This window comes from Suricata suricatta, chromosome 13 (genome assembly GCF_006229205.1).
Source record: "Suricata suricatta isolate VVHF042 chromosome 13, meerkat_22Aug2017_6uvM2_HiC, whole genome shotgun sequence".
NCBI classification, from domain to species: Eukaryota; Metazoa; Chordata; class Mammalia; order Carnivora; family Herpestidae; genus Suricata; species Suricata suricatta.
The window spans coordinates 29,902,052-29,925,875 of NC_043712.1; the positions used below are offsets into that span (position 1 = coordinate 29,902,052).

General features: G+C 41.2%; 1 protein-coding gene and 1 pseudogene across 2 annotated transcripts in view; one reads left to right on the forward strand and one right to left on the reverse strand.

The window, feature by feature from the left end:
- The window catches only part of PLPPR1 (phospholipid phosphatase related 1), a 264,655-nt gene that overhangs the window by 52,984 nt on the left and 187,847 nt on the right, over positions 1 to 23,824 (reverse strand). The gene's annotated exons all lie outside the window — the stretch shown is intronic.
- LOC115276177 lies at positions 7,745 to 8,126 on the forward strand (annotated as a pseudogene).

A 23,824-nucleotide genomic window follows, 5' to 3' on the forward strand; every position in this document is an offset into this window, starting at 1 on the left:
CAATAATGACAACAACAACAAAAAGCTAAGGTCAATATGCCTAAATGTGAAATCTGTGGAACAAACCTTGAATAGTGCCTGGCCAATTTAATCCTGGCAGCAGCATTCTGAGAGAATTGGATTAATGCACGAGTCAGTTAATTGCAGGGCAGAAAGAAAAGAACAGAGAACCTGGGAGGCTCGGGGTGGTAGAGGTAGGTGGGAACTTTGGGGCCTCATGGACAGAACTGACCCATCAGTGTAAGTCTGTTCACCCTGCTCAGGCTCCATTGTCATTTTCAAGTACTCCTCAAACTCCCTGGAAAGTCCCTGGTTCTGCCAGTTACAGATGCACAGAAGCAAAAACAGAACAATTCAGATCTTGACTTCCAAGTTTCTTTTCTATTGCACATTCTCTCATGACCACATATTAAAGAGAAGCTTTGCATATACCACAGGAACAGAAATACCATGATTCTGCTTCCATGAACAAGGTCCGCCTTGCTGCTCTGATGACGGCACGCAATTAGCCACCAGCGTCCCCCCTTCTTCCTCTCTGTCCTGGGCCATGATTCATCACTGTCTAGGTTTGTGTCACTGGTGCCAGCTGGCACACTCGCCATCTCCGTTGCCTTCTCCAGCCCCATTCAGGGATGCATGGAGGGAGGCCATAATGTTGGTGTCGCTTGAGCAGATGGCGAGGCTGTGCAGGACCCAAGTGCTGGTGGAGGGTTGATGAAACCGGTGTGAAAGGTGCAATTACGGCTGTGGGGGGAGGGATCTCAGGTACCAGGGGTTTTCCTCAGCTTCAGTTCCCAATAATGACAATCTGATATTCAAAAATGCATTAAATCCTGACCCATCCGCAAGGATTCAGAAGGCAGAAGACAGCAATGGCTGAAATCCTGCCTCTCAGGGTTGAGAGACCTATGTTTCTCTACTCTGCTGATTAGAAAAAAGTCACAAAGATTGATAATGGGGAAGGTCATAAAGCTGAGAGAAAAGGCTGAGATGACAGTACATTTTCCTTTGGGCTGTCAAGTCTGGGGCAATTGTGGACCACTAGTTTATATGACCTGATATAAGCTGCAAAAGTCGGGGAACATGGGGCGCCTGGGTGGCTCAGTTAAGCTTCTGACTTCCGCTCAGGTCATGATCTCGTGGTTCATGGCTTTGAGCCCTGCTCTGGGCTCTGGGCTTAAACTGCAGAGCCTGCTAGGGATTGTCTCTCTTTCCCTCTCTCTCTGCCCCACCTTAAAATAAATAAACTTAAAAAAAAAAAAGCGGGGGAATAGGTAATGATGGTATGACTCATGAGAGCCCATGAATGTGAGTGTGTTGTGTGGGAGCATGTGGGTAGACATGTGAGGCTGGAAAATGAGAGGGTTGGCGTCTGGTCTAGAGCGGTCGGGCATCTCTGAAACTGGGGAAGCCTAGTCTAGGTGACCAACCATCTCAGTTTGCCCGGGACTGAGGGGTCTCAGGGCTCAGAGGATCTTTCAGTCCTAAAACTAAGATAGTCCTAAACTAACTGAGGTGCTAGGTCACTCAAGACTATTGCAAATGATTTAGTCAACCCACAACCGTGTGTGGGAGCCGCCTCTGTGCTCAGTCCTGAACTCAGTGCTGTGACGCTGGCGGATCCTCAGACACACTCTCTAACCTCAAGCGGCTGGTGATCCAGCTGGAGAAAGCTCGCCAACACAGGAAGTGGACAATGATCTGTAGATCTGTGGGAGGGGGTCAGCTGATCTCAAGCTGGGGTCCACACATGGCTGCCTGGTGAGCTGGCAGGGAGGGAGTCAGCAGAAGAATAGGCAAAGGGCTGATGCCTGGAGAAAAAAGTGCAAGGGCTGCGTGGTGTCTGTTCAGGGGATTGGTTTTGACTAAGCCCCAAGGACGTATGTGCAATTTCAAAAGGAGAGGCGATGAAGGAAACTCAGCAGAAGGAACACTGCATCAGAGCTTAGATGGTAAGATTCAGTGGGATTACGATGCAGAAGCAATGTCTTAGGACCTCAGGGAAGAGTGCACGTTAAGGATTTGCATGTTTTCATATTAAGAGAGAGCAAGCCAAGCACAGGTGTCAGTAGTGGCACACAGGGCTGGGGTGGGAAACCCTCCAGTGGTGTGGATAGAAGTGGGAACTGAGGCAGTAAGCTGGAGGGGAAACTGGAGTTGGAACAGAAGAAAGAAAATAAGTATGGACACAGGAATTCCATCCTTGAGTATAATTTGCCTAATGGTCAACACAATAAGGAAATGTCTGTTACACATTTCACATCTGTAAGATAAAAAGCCAACGAATTATTAAAGAAAGTAGACTCTTTCTGATGTAGTAACTGGGCTGGAATTTGTCCTGGGTTCTCATAAAGGGTGTGGTATAAATAGTGACTTAATGCTGAGTATGATGGCACTTTTTAAAAAATGTTTATTTTTGGGAGAGAAAGAGAGAGAGAGAGAGAGAGAGAGAGAGAGAGAGCAAGTGAGCAAGCAAGCATGAGCAAGGGAGTGGCAGACAGAGACACACAGAATCTGAAGCAGGCTCCAGGCTCTGAGCTGTCAGCACAGAGTCCGACACGGGGCTCGAACCCACGAACTGTGAGATCCTGACCTGAGCTGAAGTCCTATGCTTAAGTGACTGAGCCACCCAGGTGGCCCAGTGCTGTTTTTTTTTTTTTAAATATGCGACCACACATCAAGTCTTAACATAAGCTGATGACATCACATCAATGCAAAATGCACAAAAACAATATTGTAGGGTAGAATGGAGGCGGTGGGTATTATGACTCCATCTAGGTTGAACCGAGAGATACAGCACAATGAAAGGCTAAGAGCGTGGGCCAAGTTTCCTGGGTTGGAAACTCGCTCTGCTGGCATGGGACTTAAATCTTTGTGCTTCAGTTTCTCCATTTGTAAAATGGGGCTAATAATACTGTAGCACAGAACCAGACAGTAAGTGTTCAGAGCAGTGTCTGACTTAGCAGAAGAGATAGACTATATATTCTTCAAGCATTCCTTCCTAGGTTTCTCTCAGGTTAAAAAAATGTTTTTCCAGTTTGTTTTTTGAGAGAGAGAGAGAGTGTGTGCAAGGGAGGGGCAGAGCAAGAGGGGGAGAGAGAGAATCCCAAGCAGGATCCACAGTGTCAATGCAGAGCCCGATGCAGGACTCAAACTCACAAATCAAGAGATCATGGCTGAAGCCAAAATCAAGAGTCGGAGGCTTCACCAACTGAGCCACCCAGGTGCCCCTCTGTCAGTATTTTAAAAACAACTGGGTAGCAGTGAATTTGATACTATTTTCTAGTAAGTAGTAACCTGCTAGTGAAATAGACCTGTCTTTTTTTTTTTTTACTGATTTAATTGTTTAGTAATATTTAAATGTTATTATTAGACTAGCAGAAGAAGCCTTTAATCAGGCTCATCTCTGCAGGACAAATAGCTTAACTTCTCCACATCCCAGTTGTTGGGGGAAAAAAGACTGACTTTTCAAGGTTGTAATGAGAACTGAGGATATTATACATAAATATCAACAACAGTACTTTGGCATATAGTAAATGCTTAATAAATGGTATCCCTAGTTATTGTTATCCTCATTTTGTATTCTAGAATCTTAACATGTCCCTTACTATGGTGGTTTTCCAGACTACAGATCTCAAACCATTAATGGATTGTGAAATAAATGTACACAATTTTGGAGTCCAATTAGAATTCTTTTAGTGAAAAAGACAGAACTGAATATATCAGAGTTTCACACACAGTAAGAACAAATGTTTTTATGTGAAACTTGTTTAGTATATAACATATAGGCAGAGGAAGCATGTATTATACAGTGTGAAATGTATTGCTTACTATGGATTGTAGTAAAAAAAATCCTTCAATAAAACATGATTTTATTAGATACTTGTCTGATAGTGTACACACGTTCCTTATACTGTGGAGACTAAGACACATAAGTTCAAACCTCAAATCGACTAATTACTACTGTATGACTTTGAACCAATTACATAACCTGTCTATGCCTTAGTTTCCTCACCTGAGAAATGAGTTCTCATTGGAATGGTAGAAGAAATATATGATTTAGTATGTCAACACCACTTAGCAGGTACTCAATAACTATTAGCTGCTATCTTATTAAGACTTGAGTAGAATATAAATTTTTTTCTGTATAAGCAAATAATACTACACGCACTCACATATTTAAGGGAATACAAAGTCATTTCATTAACCAGGATGGAATAATCACCTAGTTTTTCCATCTACAAAATGATGCTTCTTGATGAGCATCATAGTTCCACAATAACAAATTTTCAAGAATCACATAACTATTCTTAATTTTGGTATTTGCAAACAATATTATCTCTCAAGATATGAATAAATAAAAATAAAAGATTAAACCGTCAATGAATTCTCCTTTGGCAGTATATTTGATCCTTATTTGCCCTTTATAGTTTTATATTTTCTGAAACAATTTTTAAAATATTTATTTTATTGTGGTAAGAATACAAGATGAGATTTACCCCCTGACAAATATTTAAGTGTGCTAGATGGTGTTAGTGAGCACAGGTTCAGGGCACAGATTTCTAGAGCTTACTCATCTTACTTAACTGAAACTTCATGCCTTTTGATTAGAAATTCTCTGTTCCCCCTCACATCTGTGTCTTTTAATGAACAGACAATTAAGCTGTGGTTAAGAGTGACATCCTCTTGTGAAACCTGGAAAACTCACAATGGGCCAGTGTGTGTATGAGAATCCATCGCCTCTTCTTTATCTTTTTTTTCTTAATGTTTATTTTTTGAGAGAGAGAGACAGAGAATGTGAGTGGGGGAGGGTCAGAGAGAGAGACACACACAGAATTCGAAGCAGGTTCCAGGCTCTGAGCTGTCAGCACAGAGCCCGATGCAGGGCTTGAACCCATGAACTGTGAGATTGTGACCTGAGCCAAAGTTGGCTGCTTAACCAAGTGAGCTACCCAGGTGCCCCATCCCCTCTTCTTTAAAGAGAACAGGTACACCTACAGGCAAGGACATGTGGATGAAATGAGATTGTTCAGTCATTCAACTAATATTTATTGAGTGCCTACAACATGCAGACATTAAGGGTATTCACCTGCTAACAAAGCTGAATAACAAATAACAAGTCTGTTAACAAAACAGACATGATCTTTGGACACGTGGAGCTTTCTGTGGGGAAGACAGATATTATAAAAGCAATCCCAAATAAATGATAATGAGGACTCACTGAGTAACCACATGACAAGCTATATAACTTGAAATGCATTATTTTACAAGATACTCATACTTCCCTGTGAGATAATGAGCTTCTCTCTTTTAAAGAAGAGAAAATGTATCTAAGCTCACAGACCTAGTGAATGGAAGAGCCTGGATTTGAACCCGTGGTGCCATTTAATCACCCTTTCATACTTCAAACTCGCAGTTTCCATAATGAGATAAAGTTTGTAAAATGCCTAGCATAATACCTAGCATGTGGTAAGTACTCAGTCCTTTCTCTTGTTCTTTGAATGCTATTTGCATGTTCTTTTTTTTTAATTAAAAATTTTTTTGATTTAAATTCCACTTAGTTAAAAGACAGTGTTATATTAGTTTCAGGTGTACAGTATAGTGATTCAACACTTGGTACAACATGCTTATTTTTTTCAGTGCTTTTCACATGGCTTTGGGGTAAGAGTAGAGATTGACTGAGGGTTCTCCCCCACCCCACACACAACCACACTCTCTTTTCTTTGTATTTAAAATCACTACTTTCTCTTGCCTCTGACCATTCTTTCCCTGACTCCTTTAAATTTCCCTTTTCCTGTGCCTGGTTTGTAAACGGCAGTATCCTCCTAGGATTTATCCTTGCCCTCTTTCCATTCCCTTCCCATGCTCTCTTCTTGGGAGATCTCCTCTCCTTCTGTGGATTCTACTCTTGTACTGATTCCATTGACCCTTCTGTCACCACTCTTGGGCCTGCATGCTCCACTGACCATGAACCTTGGGCTTCACCGATAGTCCAAATACCACATGCCTGAAATGGAATTACGTGTTTCTCCTCCCCTCAACCTGCCACTTCTCTTGAGTTCCCTGTCTGGTAAATCCAACCAACCTCTTCTCAGTCACCCATGTTAGAATCCTCAATGTCATCTCAGGTTCTACCTTCTTCTTCCATATTTCTCACTCCTCCTCATGCCATACCTGGCCAGGAGTCAGGTCTGTCTTACCTCAGTGCCCTTCCTATTTATCTCATTTTTGTTCTGCCAGCCACCATGGTCTTATTCAGGCCCCCATATTCTACCATCTACACTTTTGAAATCTTGTTGCCTTTGAGAGCTCAACCCCTTCATGCCATGACCTCCCTTGCTGCTAGAGTTACGATCCTAAGACACAGGTGTGATTATGTCTTTCTACTCCTCCCAAATCTTCAGTGATAGGTATTTCAGCTAAACTAAGCAATACTCTCTCTACTGAACACATTGGGCTCTGTCCTACCCGTGTTTTGAACAGAGAATAAGCCAGGAAACTTCATCAGGCACTGCTCCTCAGTTAGCAGAGAGTACACAGGTCTACCTCAGAGTCTGGAATACCTACACTTTCCTACTGGGTTACTTCTTAAAGATGAAATGCAAGTACCACATTCTTGTCTTTTTTTTTTCCACTTCTTTTTTTTTAAGTTTATTTATTGATTTGAGAAAGAGACAGAGTGGGAGAGGAGCACAGAGAGAGAGAGGGAGAGAATCCCAAGCAGGCTCCACACAGTCAGCATGAAGCCTGATGGGAGGCTCAAAGCCATGAACCGTGGCTGAGCTGAAACCAAGAGTCATAAGCTTAACCAGTTGAGCCACCCAGGTGCCCACCCTTTTTTTCCATTTCTATCCTTGAGCAGCATGTTGATTGCTTATTGGTGAATAATATGGAGAAATATAAAGTGTATGATAATATTTCAGGTAGATTTACAGCTATACTAAGGAAAGGATAATTGTTGAATCTAAGTTAAGCTAAATTGGGCCACAGAATTTTCTCTTTGATTTTCTACCATTAGGGCTTAAAATTTTTTTTTAACATTTATTATTTTTGAGAAAGAGAGGAAAGAGAGAATGTGAGTGGGAGAGGGGCAGAGAGAGAGGGAGACAGAATCTGAAGCAGGCACCAGGCTCTGAGTTCCTAGCCGTCAGCCCAGAGTCCAACGCGGGGCTTGAACTCATGAACCATGAGATCAGGACCTGAGTTGAAGTCAGACACTTAACTGATTGAGGCACTCAGGCGTCCCTATCGTCAGGGAGTTTTAAAAGTTCAATGACATGGATGAATACAAATAAAGCATATTTTAGCTACACAAAGCTGGCAAGCACAGCTAATATCAGAGAAAGCAAGATAAAAATTCAAAATGATTTTGACATTTGAGAACATTCCTTAGTGATAAATGTAAAGGCCTACAGTAAGGCTTTTCTATTCAGTGACTTCACGGGCCAGTAGAGCAGAAGGCCTAGGACTCTGGCCTGAGAAGTTCATGGACCTTGTCCTGTATTGGCCTTGCCCTTCTCAGGGCTGCCTCAGGCCTCCAAGGCGGGGAAGATCAAAGCTCCACTGACGTTAAGTGTGTGGGGAAGTGAGAGTGATGAGTGATGAGTCAGGAGAAGCCTCTGAGAAGACAGTCCTGGATGACTCTGATGTGCATTTTATTTATTACCTGTTTATTAGAAGAATAAGAGGCTTTCCCTCTCCCACAATACCTCAAGTTCTTCCTTTCCGACCCCGGCTGGGCAAAATGGCTCCTGCAAAGAAGGGTGGTGAGAAGGGCTGTTCTGCCATCAACGAGGTAGTGACCCGGGAAAACACCACCAACATTCACAAGCGCATCCATGGAGTGGGATTCAAGAAGCGTGCCCCTCAGCCACTCAAAGAGATCCAGAAATTTGCTATGAAGGAGATGGGAACCCCAGATGTGCGCATTGACACCAGGCTCAACAAAGCTGTCTGGGCCAAAGGAATAAGGAAGGTTCCATACCGTATCCGTGCATGGAATGAATGAAGATTCCCCAAGCTCTAGACATTGGTTACCTATGTACCTGTCACCACTTTCAAAAATCTACAGACCGTTAATGTGGATGAGAACTAATTGCTGATTGTCAAATAAAGGTATAAAACTGAAAAAAAAAAAAGTAGTAAAAGAGGTGGGTGGAATCAGTGCATAAATGATCCCTATTGTCTATGATGCTGCAGTCCTACTGTCTCTGTTAAAATACACTGAGTTGATTTGGACACTAATTTCAGGTTTCTCAGCAAAAGTATTGTAAGTCAGCAGGCGTCTATGGAATACCAACTACACGCCTAACCCTCCACTAGCTGGTAGGAATGTGGAGAGGAAGGGGTTCTTTGTTTTTTCAGGATAAGAGCAAGTGGCCAAATGATCAGTGTCTAATAATGATTAGTTGTTAGAAGTGGATGATAGATGGAAGGATGGAAGGATGGAAGGGTAAATGTGTGGAAGGAAGGCAGGGTGGGTGGATGGACGTTATGATGATATCAAGAAGAGAATATTAACTGTGAGGGATACATGATGAGAAAGGGAAGGGCTTGTCAGCAGTGACATCTGGGCTGGTTATATGATATAATAGAAGTCGGTGGCCTTTGGAGCTTGAAGACCCAGATGCAGTGCTAAATGCACCATCTGATTTCTTGTGGCCTCAGGTAATATACAAAATCTATTTGAATCTCAGTTTCCTCATATGTAAAATGTATATAATAATATAGATAAGACATTTAATTGTGAAAAGTGATATATGTAAAAAGGACTGTTTTTAGGTCATGGCTTATGGTACTTGTTGATAAAGAAGAGTTCTTTGCCTTCCTCAGCCTCTGCATAATGTAACAGCCCAACCTTTCTGGAAACCCTAATGTAAAAAGAGTTACATGAAATCAACTGACTAGTCTGAAGCTCAACAGGATTTAAGCTGTTACCCAGCATATTGATATGCAGGGGGCCCACTCCCTGTAGGAGCAGGGTAGGAAAACAAAGTCCTGGTCTGTTTAGTTCTCAAAGATGACACAGAGGATTAAAGAAAGGAGATAGAAACTGTATTCAACCTCTGCTTAGTTGAGTGAGAATGGTAGCTGGCACCGGAAGGGATTTCTAAGGGCAGTTAAATGTGTGCTTGGTCAGGATATTACTTACTTATTTATTTACTTAATAAAAAGTGTGAGTAGGGGAGAAGAATAGAGGAAGAGAGAGAGAGAGAGAGAGAGAGAGAGAGAGAGTCTTAAGCAGGCTCCATCCTCAGTACAGAGCCCGATGTGGGGCTCAGTCCCACAATCCTGGGATCATGACCTGAGATAAAACAAGAGTTGGATGCTCAACCGACTGAGTCACCCAGGTGCCCCAGGATATTCAACATTTAGCCATCATATTTTAATGATATAAGGGAAGATCAAAAAGGAAGGGAGGGCATAATTTGGAGATGAAGACCTAACTTTTGGTGTTTTTTTCTGTCACTGATAGACTTTGTAAACCCAGATGCATGACTCACTCTAGCTTTTCTGATCCTCAGATCCACATTAGAAAAAATACCCTTAATGGGAATGAGATAACATGAGAAATGGGGTTAAATGAGAAGACTTGGAGAAACTCTTTGCAGATGGTCAAGGACTATCCAATAGATAAACCACCTCATAATATTATACATGTTATACAAATATGTATAATAAGCAAATAAATTAACAAAAATAAATCAAGCCAGTATAAGAGATAAATATCTAAAACTAGGCTTAGGAGATACAAATGCTCGTATTACTTAGCTTTCCTTTAATTTATGAACATACTTAGGCCTACAGCCTAATTCTGCTTTATGCCAAAGGATGGTAACTTTAAGCCTGGGAGAGGCTGAACAAAGATCAATCCTCCATCATTTTTCTCTTCATTTTATTGCAGTGGGCAGAATTCTGAGCTGGTCCCCGAGACTTCTGCCCTCTAGGGTTCATGCATGGTATGATCCTTCTTTTTGGTGTGGACAAGACCTATGAATATAATGCAATGCCTCTTCTTCGATTATGTTTATTATATGGCAAAGATGTAGGAATTATAATGATGTAATTAAGGTCCCTAATCAGTTAACTTTAAGTTAATGGAAAAGGAGATTACGCAGGGCAGTCCTGGCCTATTAATCATTTGATACCTTTAAATGAAGTTAAGAGATCTGAAGTAGTAGAAACAGTCTCTGTTGGCCTTGGAGAAGCAAATTGCCTTTTTGTGGAGAGGACCACATAGCCAGGAACGGGTGGGCTGACTCCAGGGCTGAGGCTCTCTGTCCTTCAGGAACTGAATTCTGCCAACAACTTGTGAGCTTAGAAGAAGACCCTAGGACTCAAATGAGATCACAGTCCTGGCTGACAGCTTGACTTCCACCTAATAAAAAACTGAGCAATGGACCCAACTAACACACAGTCCTGACCCACAGAAAGTGTGAGATAACAAGTTTGTGTGGTTTTAGGTGGCTATGTTTGTGGCAATTTGTTACATAGCATAGAAAACTAAAAGAAGGGGAGAAGCTCTCCAGGAATCACTGTGAACAGGTTGGCCCCATAGGGGCAGATCTAGCTGGGCAGCAGAATTGCAGCTTTTATGCTTTTGCTGAATCTCTTTCATAAGCCCCAGACCTAGGAGTTGGCTATCTTCTGCTAAGGCAGAAGTTCCCGAGTTTCTTAACATCAAGGTCCTCTAATTATTTTCCTCCGATAGTCTCTAAAATTAAAACATCCATCTAGTTAACAAATTGCATGTATTTACTTTAGAATAGTTAACTTGATTTTCAAAAATTTTTTAAAATTTTTGATAGAGAGAGAGAGCAAGCACACATGTGCTTGAGCTGGGGAGCATGCATGAGCTGGAGCGGGGCAGAGAGAGAGGGGGGGGACAGCGGGCTCTGTGCTGACAGCAGAGGGCCAGATACAGGGCTTGAACTCACAAATCATGAGATCATGACCTGAGCTGAAGTCAGATGCTTAACTGACTGAGCCACCAAGGTGCTCCCATTAATTTGATTTCTAATTTTAATTAAATAATTGTTCTTGAATTAAATATAAATGCAGAAGATTCTGACTGGCATGAGATGAACGAAGTAGTCAAACCAACTTGTGATTTTTATTCCGAATCAAAGAAAACAGATATTTTGGATATTCCTTTAAGGCTTAACAAGGATAAATGTATATTTTACTTCTATTCAAGTTGTCTGAAAGAAAATAGCTCACTGACCCTAGGAGTTGACATCATTTGAGATGTTCACCCAGACCATGATTGTCCCTTTTTGAGAATTACACATTTATACCCACACTCATGCTTCTACTGCAAGACTAATCCTCTGGCTGGAGGTGACTTGACTCTGAGGAGATACCTGGCCCAACCGCAGGCTCCTGAGCCACTCTCTTAAGAATTTGAAGAGTCATGGACTCTGTGTGTCTTTACTGACCACTTGAACTCAGGCCATAAAAGTCTAGGAGCTATAGAGCTGCCTTGTGTGGCCATCTGAACCAAAGAAAACTGTGAAAGCTAATGGACGATATATACAGAGCAGAATGAAGTGCAAAGTCAAGGGACCATCAGACCTGGAGAGAAGGAGTAGTTTTGGTTCTGATAGTTTTTCAGTTTCTTGTTTTAGTTTATGCTGAGGTCAGTCTATGCCTTCTGAGTTTCACAGAGTTCATCTTTATCCTTCTTAAAAATCCTCCTTTTGGCTTCACATAGAGCAGTTGGTTTTCTGTTATATGAATCCAAACAGGCAAGGCCAAGACCATATACTCTATTGCTTTAAACCCAAAAATGCTTTTCGATTCAGCTGTCTCAATTCCTGATTTCTTGTAGGAATGCGCACCACTGCATAAGCTATAAGAGGAAGAAGAAGGCTATTTGAATGCCAGTCTTTAGACACTACAACCAAAAGCATTACTTTCCTCTGTGGGAAGAAGGGGAGAAGGGTACAGATGTGAGAAGACCTTTGATGTGCCATCCATTCCAGTCAAAACCACAGAAGAAAATCCTTGGAAATACGATTGTCCAGGCACCCAGAAGAGTTAGCCCTACTCAGAGGAATGAGGTTTATGTCATTTCTGACAGCTGAGGTGCATACAGCAGAGTTGATAAGTGAATAAAAATGTCCAAAGGAGTTTGAGCAGAAATAGGGGAAGAAAATGTTATTAATCTGTGAGGAAGGGACCTTCTCAATTTTTAAAGAGCCAATTGAAGAAACTACATTTATACTATCATTTCAAAAGGAAATGTAATTTTCTTGCCATCTTTAAAATTTCTCTCATTAATTATCAAAACTGCTTTCAGGAAAAGAGATATGGGATTAATCTGCAGGCACTGAATGAGCACTTGCTCACAGTATGAGCATGACAGTGTATGTATCACAGGTGTACGCATGCGCCCAGTATTTGAATCACCGTTTCTGCAGCCTTTGCTTTCTCAATGAGCACTAAGTTGGCCTGGGGGAGACTGGGTTGACTTTGTGCCTAGAGAATGGCTTTCTAATTTGTCCTAACAAATCATTTTGAGTCTTGTGCCTCATCTGAAGAAAAAGAAAAGAACTTTGTTCTTACTTCCTTTGGCCTAATCATACCATAATAACATCCACATTAACATCTTACTGTATGATGTTCCAAACAAAGGTAACTTATTTAGGGACTTCAATAATTGAATCCACTTAATCTAAGGGAAATATGGTAGAGTAGGATTTTAGCCTAACACAAGAAATTTGCCTAGTCATCATGGATTCTTCTAGAGGAGGATTAAATTCTATGGGATTTCATGGTATACTTGATCCTGTACTTTATTTGGGGGTGGGGGCATGTAATATGTTTTCCATCATTAGGTCTACTTTGGTATAGGATACTAGGTGTAGATATAATTATGAAGAACCCAGAAATGGATGGACATTACACACCAAACTTCCTGAAATTGCTCTGGAAGTTCTCCTTGACCACCTTTGCAGTGTGATGTGATGGCTCCCTGTGCAGACCTAACATGATCCCGACACTTATGACCCTGCATGGCCATCCTCAGTTTTCCTGTGTCTCCCACCACCAAGCTACGAGGCCCTAAGGGAAAGGGTCTTTCAAATTTGTAGTCCCAGCTTAGTACAGGTACATAACAGGTATTTAAAAGGTATCAGTTGAATGAATGAATGAAATTGTATAATTGGTTTTGCTCATAGCAACTTTGCCATCTCCTCAAGGAACATATCACCTGAAACTATTTGGGATGACTTGTCAGTATATTGGTTAAAACTAAAGTTTTTGATATAAATCAGCATACTCTGCAGAGTGAAAAATGTCAATAAGTGCTTTGGAAAGAGAGAGAGAAGGAGGGAGATCTGTGGTCATATAAAATTGTAATTATTTTACTCTAAAAAATAAGACATACTTTGAGGCATCTATTGTTTCCATCATTTTAAGAGGATAGCAGAGATATAACAAGTTGCTATTTAAATATTGAAATCATACTGTACTCTGTAATCTCTTAAATAAAATCACACAGCTACCTTTTTAAATAAAAACAAATTAAGAGTTCCTGTTGCCTAAATTATGAACCTACTTGGGGAAAAAAAAAACACTGGAAAATGATGTTATGACCCTAAATTAGAATGGAAACAGAAAGCTAACACTGAATTTTCTGTATATCATGTAGAACAAATAAAGGTAAATTAAAGGCGCTAACAAAAAAACAAAAAACCTAAGGAAAGCAGAGCTTCTATTTTTGCTGTTTCAAATAATTTTAAACCAAAGCACTTAAGATACCATGTGAATTTCTTTACCAGAAAGGAACATGATTCTTCTTTCTCCATATGCATTGCTAAGTTACTTGGGAATTAGGCAAATGAGAAGAAAAGGAAAAACCTTCTTTTTAAATCAACCAGTTTGTTTTTCTTTCTAATTAAAACAGGTAAATCTTAACATTGCAAAAGATGTAGATGTTCTCATTTTCCTTTAAAAATTACTGAGTAGGGATTTTCCTTGTCTCCCTTAAAATTACCGAATAAATTACTTCTAAGAGAGTGTCTCTCCCAAAGACGTTAGAAGATCCTGCATAAATGAACGCAGACTAGAACCTTCACTCAACTCCTGCTGGTTGTCAGATCACAGGTGCTCAAGCCTGCACCTGCTTCACTGTGGCTGCATCTAAATGAAGCCACTTAACCTAGTGAAAGCAATCAGGTGAGCATCTAGGTTCATCTAGCTTACCAGATGTTTCCCATCATGGAGAAATGTTTCGCATTGATGGGAATGTTCCATATCTGTACTCTCATTATGCTAGCCACTTAGCGATATGTGGCTATCAAGCCCTCGAGAGACACCTACTGCAACTGAAGAATGGAATTTACAATTTTATGTCACTTTAATTTGTTTAAATTTAAATACCCACACATGGCCAGTGGCTACACACTAGATTGTGTATCATGGCTTTGCATTCGTAAGGTGTTACTGTTAACCAAACATAAATTTGAACCTTTTAAAAAATTATAAAACACTGTAGAAGAGTTTAAGTTGGAAAATATATCATCAGAGTTTGCTCACTAGAGAGTAATCATTCTTAACATATGATGTGTATTTATTCTTCTAGACTTTTTCTTTCTCTCCAGGCATATAAACATACACACTCATCCGTAGATTAAAAAATGCATAGAGTAGAATGATACAATATATGCTGTTCCACAGCTTGTATTTCTTGTAACATGTTTTGATGACCTTTTTTATAGTTACACAAGCCAGTATGTTCCCTTCTTTGCTAAGCCAGTCTCATTTAAAAATTTTTTTTAATGTTTTTTATTTATTTTTGAGAGACGGAGAGAGACAGCGTGAGCAGGGAGGGTCAGAGAGAGGGAGACACAGAATCTGAAGCAGGCTCCAGGCTCTGAGCTAGCTGTCAGCACAGAGGCTGATGTGGGGCTCGAACCCATGAACCATGAGATCATGACCTGAGCCAAAGCTGGTCGCTTAACCAACTGAGACACCCAGGCACCCCACCAGTCTCATTTTTGTAATTTATGATCAAGGAGTTCTGATTAACACAGGGGTGTCCAGGGTCCAAATTCACCTGTTGAGTCAGCATGTTGGGGCCCTACCTGAGAATAAAAGAAGTGGGTGCAAACTCAAAAGAGGAGAGCTTTGTGTGGCAGACAAAGGAAGTTAACATTTTACCAGACACTCAAAAGGAAATGACTGAAGGGTTTGAGCAGAGAAGTGGCATCATCAAACTGTCATTGAAGAGAGTGACCTTGGTAGTGATCTGTCTTAAATGGGAACACAGATCCTTGACTGAGACATTGGTGGTACAAAGGTTTGTTTACAGTTCAGTTTCCAGGTACAGAATATCATGAATACTGCTGTCCTAACACATTTCTAGAGCAAGCTCACAACATCCTATTCAGCTTTCTTACAATAGAGTAGAAGTAAAATATTGTGTATTGTAAGTTTGATTTTCAACTACTATTGTAAAGATATAAATTCATTCATCGAACTCTTATTGATAAACTGCTATATGTCAGGCATTAAGGAAACAGCAGTGCACAAAATGAAGTCTCTGTTCACATGGAGGAGTAGATTGGGGGCTGAGGAAAACAAGAAGTTTAATTTTGAACATATAAATTTTGAGATGCTTATTAACCATCCAAGTGAAATGTCAAGGGGGCAGTTAGATGAATGAGTTTGGAGACATCTTTTGGGCATCATTAGATGCCTAGTGAGTGAGCATATTTAAAGAAAGAGGAATCAGGAGATGGAAGGAATGAGCAAAAGAAACCAAATAAGGCGGTGACAAGAATAGAGCTGGAGAGAAAGTAACAGTGAGCCAAGAACTGAAATCTCCAAAGAATGGGGGAGGAGTGGCCCAGAACTCTGTAAGGGCACCAAGGAAGCAGAGTGAGTGGTACTGATGGACAGCATGTTTCCAAGCTGCGTGGTTTTTCAGGTGAGTAGGACAATAGTCTAGAAGAGGCAATGAGGAGCAAGGATAATACCTTCCCTGTCTCTAACTCCAGTAGCACAAGGGGTGTGGGCCATAAAGCATGGCTACTGGGAGGGATCTAGGGAAGTGATATGATTAAGAAAGCCTAATTTATAGTAAAAAGAGGAAGGCACTGTTTAGACAAGTTAAGAAGATAAAGAATTTATGGGTAACACACTTGTGAGCTTTAGAGTTCACCGGGCAGCAATTTAGGGGTCCAGGAGGGTGGGAGATAGGGCTGTATGGAGCTAGGTGGGCATGAGAGACCACAGGGTGAGAGGTGACGAGAGTCCTTGTTTTTGAATTGTGTTAATACAGACAGGACAAAGGGCATGACTGAATTAGCTCCAATGTTCTGAGAGGCAGGTTAGTGGGCCTGTACTGAGGAGGGAGGAGGAGATAGAGTGTTGTAAATTAGCAAAATAGGAAGACTTTGGTGCTAATGTAGGAATGTGACCTTTATTAGAAAAAAAATGGGTTTTTTTAAATGGTGAAAAATGTTTCCTAAGTTGTGGCAATTTAGCACTAGGGATCCATAGGCAGCATGAATTCCACCCCAATTACAACAAATAATGTGCTGAATATCTAGTATTATTCCAGGCCTGGAGAAGGATGGTGAGAAAGAAAAGCAGCCATCTCCAGGAAACACTAAGTCTCCCCCCAGTCTTAGCTTAAGTTGCCCCCCAATGTAGTTCATTGGGAAGATGTTATTACACCCCTCTCCCAACAATCCTAAGAGCACTTCTCATTTTGCGTGTTGGCCTGGGGGAGGCTTCCTTCACCTTGTCTTTGGGAGGAATGCTCAGCTATGTGGTCAACCACACAGGCTCAGAGCTTGGAGTCATTTGAACAGTTTCATTTAGAGAAGCAGACACTGAACAGATACAGCATTTCTGCTCTTATGTTCTCTCTAAATTGAACTAAGATAAGAACAGGCACTAAGCTGCTTAGAGATTTGAATTAGAGGAACGATTATTCTAATGCACATGATAGCAGAAACGCTCTCAGAGCCTGTAATCTCCTGATTCTTATGAAAAACTGTCACTCTCTGGATATCCATGCTTGACTGGAGGCTCTACAAAGTAATCTAAGCCTCCTTCCCTCACTTTTATCCTTTTGGATTGATTTTTGTTTCTTTGAAAACAATTGTTCCATTTTGAAACTTTCTGAACACAGCACAATGCATAATCTGTATCAGTTAGCACTCTAAATACTCAGCCATTATACTAGGGTTCTTATGACTAAGCATGCCCTGTCAATGGAAACTTCTTCAGTGAAATGTGAAATTACTTGAGAAGCCACATTTAGAGCATTTGGTTTAAGCCAGGCATGTTGAGCTGAAAAGATTCAGGAAGTAAGTTATCTTCTAAATAGCTAGTAGTTGTTCATCACAGGGTACCTTTTCATTCTGTACAGCTGCTTCTGGCTTTCAGCCTCTCACAATGGCCACTAGAGAGAGGGTAGGGGATCAAGTATGGGAAAGATTATTTCAATGGTGTCTTCACATTGACATGCCATTTTAATGTCACAACTGTCATAACTAGAGTGTGCAGACGGGGTTCCGGTCCAAGCCCCATCAACTGACACTTTACCTCACATCCTTACTCTCTTAGAGTCTCTAAAAGTAGATACCGAAACTATTGCTGTTTGAACTACTCAGGGTGAGCCCAATTCCTTCCTCGGCACAGACTCCTTTGTTTTCTATGAAGGAGGGTAGTAACTCTATTCCCTGGGAATCAGGAAAAATATTTTTAACTGGACATATTTAAGAGGAGGTTATATTGACCCAACATGTTTATGAGAGATAGATAGCAATAACCAGGCCACTGCAATTCCTAAAGATATTCTAAAGAGCACCTGGGTCTGGAAAATACATTGTTCCACTTGGGAGACCGAGAAAAGTCAGTGCATCAGACCAAGAGCCTGGTATGTGGTTCATGCTTCATGCATGCTTGCTCAGTGAATGGATGAAAGAGTGGAACTACAAGATCCAGATTCCAGACCAGTGGTGCTAATACACAGACCACTGCACCTCCAGCCCACGTTCTCTCAAGTGCCTCCAGACAACCATGTAACAAGGGATACTCTTTAAATTATCCTAGGGTAAATCTAATCCCCATTAGGAACTGAAAACACTTTTTCTCATAAATATCTCTGTAGTTTTGCTTTCTTTCCTTCTAGCTACAAAAACCCTCTTCTGAGACATTCTAGGTGAAGGAGGAGTGATGTAAGCAGCTAGTTAGGTTATCTGGATGCCTGAAAGGAGAGATCAAGTGTTGGAGTTGCCTTTGGGTTGCTTCTTCCCTGTGGTTTTCTCTCTCTTGTTAAAGTATATCTAAGAAAGGAAAGTTTGAGTTTGATTGGACATGAACTCTAGAACTCATGAAAGCAGAATTTAAAGGGTCCCAAGATTGAGCAGACATGGGTCTAAGGCATGAGAATGTAAAAAAGACATCTGTCTGGGTGGTTAAACTTCTTAAAAATGAAGTTCTAACAAGAGAGGGGAGGTGAAACACCTTAGAAGAAACTCTGGCCTGTATGGGGAGCTTTATGATGGGACCAAATTTGGCAACCGGAAATAGAAAGGTGAAAGGGAAGAAAGCTGAGATCACCATAAGACAGTGAATCTCTTTCATAGTGTGTGTGCATGTCTAAAATCCAAAGTAAACTGGCTAACAAAAATGCTGCAATTAAATTTGATGCAGCAAGATACAATGATAATGTGATTTTGATGGAAGATACTGAGAAAGCAGAATTCTTCAATATTTATTTCCTCTATATCTTCCCTGTCTAGAGAAAAGATCTTTAGATTTATAAAGTTTGAATGGCATTTGTCCTAAATGTAAGGAGTGACTGAAGAAAGAACAGAGCTGCTTTAAATAAGTTTCAATAATGCTTTATAAGAAAAATCACATCCAGGATACCAAAAACTTGCAAATGAGAGTTTTAAGAAACTACTGAGAAGAAAAGAAGGAAGTCTGGAAATGGACAAACGTATTTATCAATTTCAAAAAGGGAAGTATACAGAATTAAAAGCATTACCAATCGTCATTGAATTGAATTGAATTGAATCATCATTGAACAACTGAATTTTATGTTTATTCTGGGCATGATTGTAGAATGGATGTTACAGGGCAACTTTCCTTGCTCTTAGGAGACAAAGCATTGATCTCTGAGCCACGTTGGGTTCACCAAGCATGAACCAAGTCATCTCAGGCTGATGAAAATGGGTTATTTGTGGTCTATTTAGACTGCATCCAGGAATCTAGCAAAAGGTGACCTTGAGAACCTGGTAGACAAATAGAAATGTATACTGGATGACAGGTATACTATATATTGGATGAACTTAAAGTGAGTTTATTAATGTATCAGTAGCAATATTAATAGGGAAATCTAGGTGTGCATTTCTCAGTCTCACACCAATGCATTAGAAGTCAGAATAATTAGAATAGTTAGAATAATGTGAACTTTGAAGGGATAGCATATATACTGAAAGACAAAATTAGAATCCAGAGAGTTCTCAACAGTCTAGAATGAAAGACTGAATTCAACTTAAAGACATTTCATAGAGATAGCAGACAGAAGACCTAATGCTTGGGTCTAAAATATTCAGCTCAAATATTGTCTGATAGTGACCAGAGGGACATATATGTAAAGGAATAGGATCACTCTCAAAGGTTAACTAATTTGTCTTTTCATTATTTTTCTTCTTTCTGAATCTTGAAACTCTCCATTTCCACTGTGTCTGGGCACATCTTAAATATTTAAAATAAACAAAATAAAGCACAAAACCACAAAACACAAATTTAAACTCTTCCCGGCTTTTATTACTGCCTTGAGCACACTCTTTTTACTTTCCTGCACTGCAAAGCTGCCCAGGGGTAGCGACATTGGTTCCCTCCACTCTCCTCAAATTGGTCAAAATGAGACCAACTTGAGGAGTCATTAGTGACTTCCTAATCAAAAAATGTACTAAACATTTTTTCAGTCCTAAGCTTCTGTGATGCCTCTGCAGCATTTGATACTCCTGGTCACTTTTTTATTCTTGGATTTTTCTCTTCCCTCCACTTCCTTCCTTTTGTGGTTCCTTTCCTAGTCACATAATTCCATCATGTCTCAACTCTCCTGACATACACATCCCATTCTACTAATAGTCTAGGCTTTCTTCTCACCATCTGTGTTGGGGGATCTCACATCCTCAGGGTGTCAACTGCCTTGTGTATGTTGAAATCTTTATGTCTTACATCAGCCATTTTCTTGAGCTCCAGACTTTACTTTCCACTGAACTTCTCCAATGGCTTCAATTGCCACCTGTACTTTGACTATACACAGATATATAATTGTAGCCTAGGCCTCTCCACTGAATTCCAGACTTATTTCTAAATCCATACGCAACAGCTTCTTCTAGATATTTCTTAGGCATCTCATACTCATGATTTTCAATCTTAATCATCACCCACCCTCTTCTTCAGTATTTCCTTTTCTGAAGATTATGACCCAACCACCACACTGTTATTTAAGCCAGAAAATGAAGGATTGTTCCTGATTCTTCCTGCTACTTTCTATTTCACATTCAGGCAGATTCCAGGTCATACCTCTACTAAAGCACTTTTCCTAAAATACAAGTCTGTTGGTTTCCTTTTTGAAGGGGATAAAAATCTCAACTTCTTAGCATGCCACCTGAGATTCTGAGGATTTGGAGCTGAGTCTTCCCTAGCTTTCCAGTCTCACCTCACAGCTCTTCCCTAGAAGTATCCAATGGATGAAAGGTACATTTCTTTCTCTTTTTTTAATGTTTTATTTTTGAGAGAGAGATATTGGAGAGAGAGAGAGAGAGAGAGAGAGAGAGAGAGGCAGAGAGACAGAGCACAACCAGGAGAGGGAGTAATCATACATGTCTACTAAAAGTTTACCTACTTTTGGCTTTTTTTTTTTTTAACCTTGTGCATTTTCCCTTTTGCTTCAGTTGTTCTTTCTTCCATTTCTTTGCCTGATGAATTTCCTTAAGGCATAATTCCTTGTTTTCTCTACTGTGTAGCAACTGAAACTTTCTCTTCTGTACTCACATTTTTTCTATTCATTTTCCTAGTATAGTGTTTCCAAGGCAATAATTGCTTGTTTTGCATGACAATCTTCACCACTAAACTGTGAGCTCCACAAGGAAGTGACTAAGCTCTATTAAGTTTTGTAGCCCCTACACAGTGAACACTCAATTCATGTTAATGCAATAAATTAACTCAATGTGCACAGATAGAGCAGTGTCACTTACATAAAGGTTTGCTCTCCTGCTGGCTCTATTAACAGTTCTAGAACTTACAGACAAGGATAGTTCTGCTTTCCTCTGAGCTGATCAGTCCACCTTGAGAATATTCTGCTCTGATGTGATGCTGCACTTAAACTGAGGCAGATATAAACTAGAAAACACTAGGATGCCTGGGTGGCTCAGTCGGTCAAGTGACTGACTCTTGTTTTGGGCTCAGTTCATGACCTTGTGGTTCTTGAGTTCAAGCCCCACATCGGGCTCTGCGCTCACAGTGCAGAGCCTGCTTGGGGATTCCCTCTCACTCCCTCTCTCTCACCCTTCCTTGCTTGTGGTCTCTCTTGCTCAAAATAAATAAATAAGCTTTAAAAAACATTAAAGAAGAGCAATAAGGAATCTGACACTGTGTTGAAGGAACAATGATCGAACAAATGGGAAATATTTGTGTAAGGTGTCATGAAGTGAAAAGTACCAGTACCTACTATAATAGTGCGGGCCTGAGAGCAAGGCACACCTTTTCTAATAAAACACAACTATGGCAGATTAAACACACTGACAGATTATTTGCTGCTTCTCTCACTGAGGAGTGGAGTCAAATTCTCCTCCCTTTGAAGGTGGTTTCTGTGACCAAATGGCATGGGATGAAAGAGGCACTGCAAAACTTCTGAAACTAGGTCACAGGAAACCTTGAAGTGCCACTTTGGTCTCTGAGAATGTTTCATCTTGGGGCGCCCCTGCTGTAAATCCGGACGCCGTGCTGTGAGAAGGCCAAGGCACACAGGTGCTGTATTAGCGCCAGTGCAACTCCTGGCGGACATCCAGCTTCACCGGCCATCAGTTAGTGAACATTGTGAACACCCAGCACAGAGCCTTCAGATACATGCAGTGCCGCCAACATCAAACTGTAGCCGCACGAAAACCTGAGCCACGGCCAGACAGCCAGCCCCTTTTCTAATTCCTGATCCACAAATTTAAGAACAAAGTAAAATTTCTTTCTTTCTTGTTTTTTTTTTTTAAGAAATAGGCTCTTTTTTTTAATGTTCATTTATTTTTGAGAGAGCTAGGGAGACAGAATGTGAGCAGGGGAGGAGCCAGGGGGAGTGAGGGGAGATACAGAAGCTGAAACTGGCCCCAGGCTCTCAGCTGTCAGCACAGAGCCTGATGTAGGGCTCGAACTCACGAATCACATCATGACCTGAGCCGAGGTCAGTTGATTAACTGACTGAGCCACCCAGGCACCCCAAGTAAAATTTCTTTGAACCACTAAATTTGGAGTTTTAAATGATTAAAATGGCACGGAGTTATATAGCAATGGAGACTTAAAGCAACAACTACATGTGTTGACTGATTGAAGAGTGACTTGGTGACAGGAAACTGCTGTGGAAAGAACAGATGTGTGACTCAGATCTCCCTCTTCAAGAAATCACTTGCTGCCCAGCTGCAAGGAAGGCAGCTAGCTGGCAGCCTCCAGCTGTTCGCTCCTTCCCGCCGCACCTCGCATTGTGAGCGGTGGTCTTGCTCTTTTCAGGCCAGGCGCCAGCCAATGACTGAGTAAGGCAGTGCTACAAAGTTCTCGGAGTGTCCCCAGTCCACAGCTGAACAAGTGGCACTGAGGCCTAGCCATCTTTGTCCAATGGTTGACTCCTTAAATGAGCAAACTGTGCTGCAGAGCTCTGCACTGGGCCGGTGAGATCTCAGGTCTGTGTTACGGACCGATGCCTCCACCTGCCCAACACTGCGCCGGTCTCTTTTCACAGGTGTTACTCCCCAGTGAGCCTTGTGCCCTCCTAGTCCATCTCAGTGTCTGCTTCCTCGAAAATACAACATATAAAACCACTCTGCATTATGTTAAGAGAATTACAATAGCAAAGAGCAGCTCTTAAGACTCGGTGGCCGAACAAGCCCAGTGCTGCAGGTGTGGCTTCTGGGTTTCGGCTTCAGGTTGTTGATTGCCTTACTATTGTTTAAGTAAAACATGGAGTGATCTTGGTTATTGGCTACCTAGACAGCAAGACTGAGACTGCAAATGAAAGGAGCAGAGGAGTGGGTTACACAGAGAGCACCGGGAATCTTGATTTTGCATCCGCCTGAAGACAAGCAGAAGAACTCGATGGAATGATAAACATCTCATAAATGATCCAATGGGCTTTGTGAGACATTTGCTGATTAAAAAACTTCAGTCTAGGTTCACTAATTTCTCAACCCTGTCAGAAATCCTAATCTGACACTGTTTGCTTAAGAATATGTGAGCTGAATAGGAAGGTCTAATGATTGTCGGGCTTTTATGAAGGAGTCCTGAGGTTGGATCTTCCTGGCATCAGTCAGATCACTGTGTTACAGAAACTGAATTTATCTCCTGTTCCTTTACTCAGTTCAAAGATGGCCAGTTCTGTTTTGTTTTATCTTAATGTTTATTTTTGAGAGAGCATGTGTGAGCAGGGGAGGGGCAGAGGGAGAGGGAGAGAGAGAATCCTAGGCAGGCTGTGCACCATCAGCGCAAAGCCCGATATAGGGCTCCATCTCATGAACCCTGAGATCATGACCTGAGCCAAAGTCAAGAGTCAGATTCTTAACCAATTGACCCACCCAGGTGA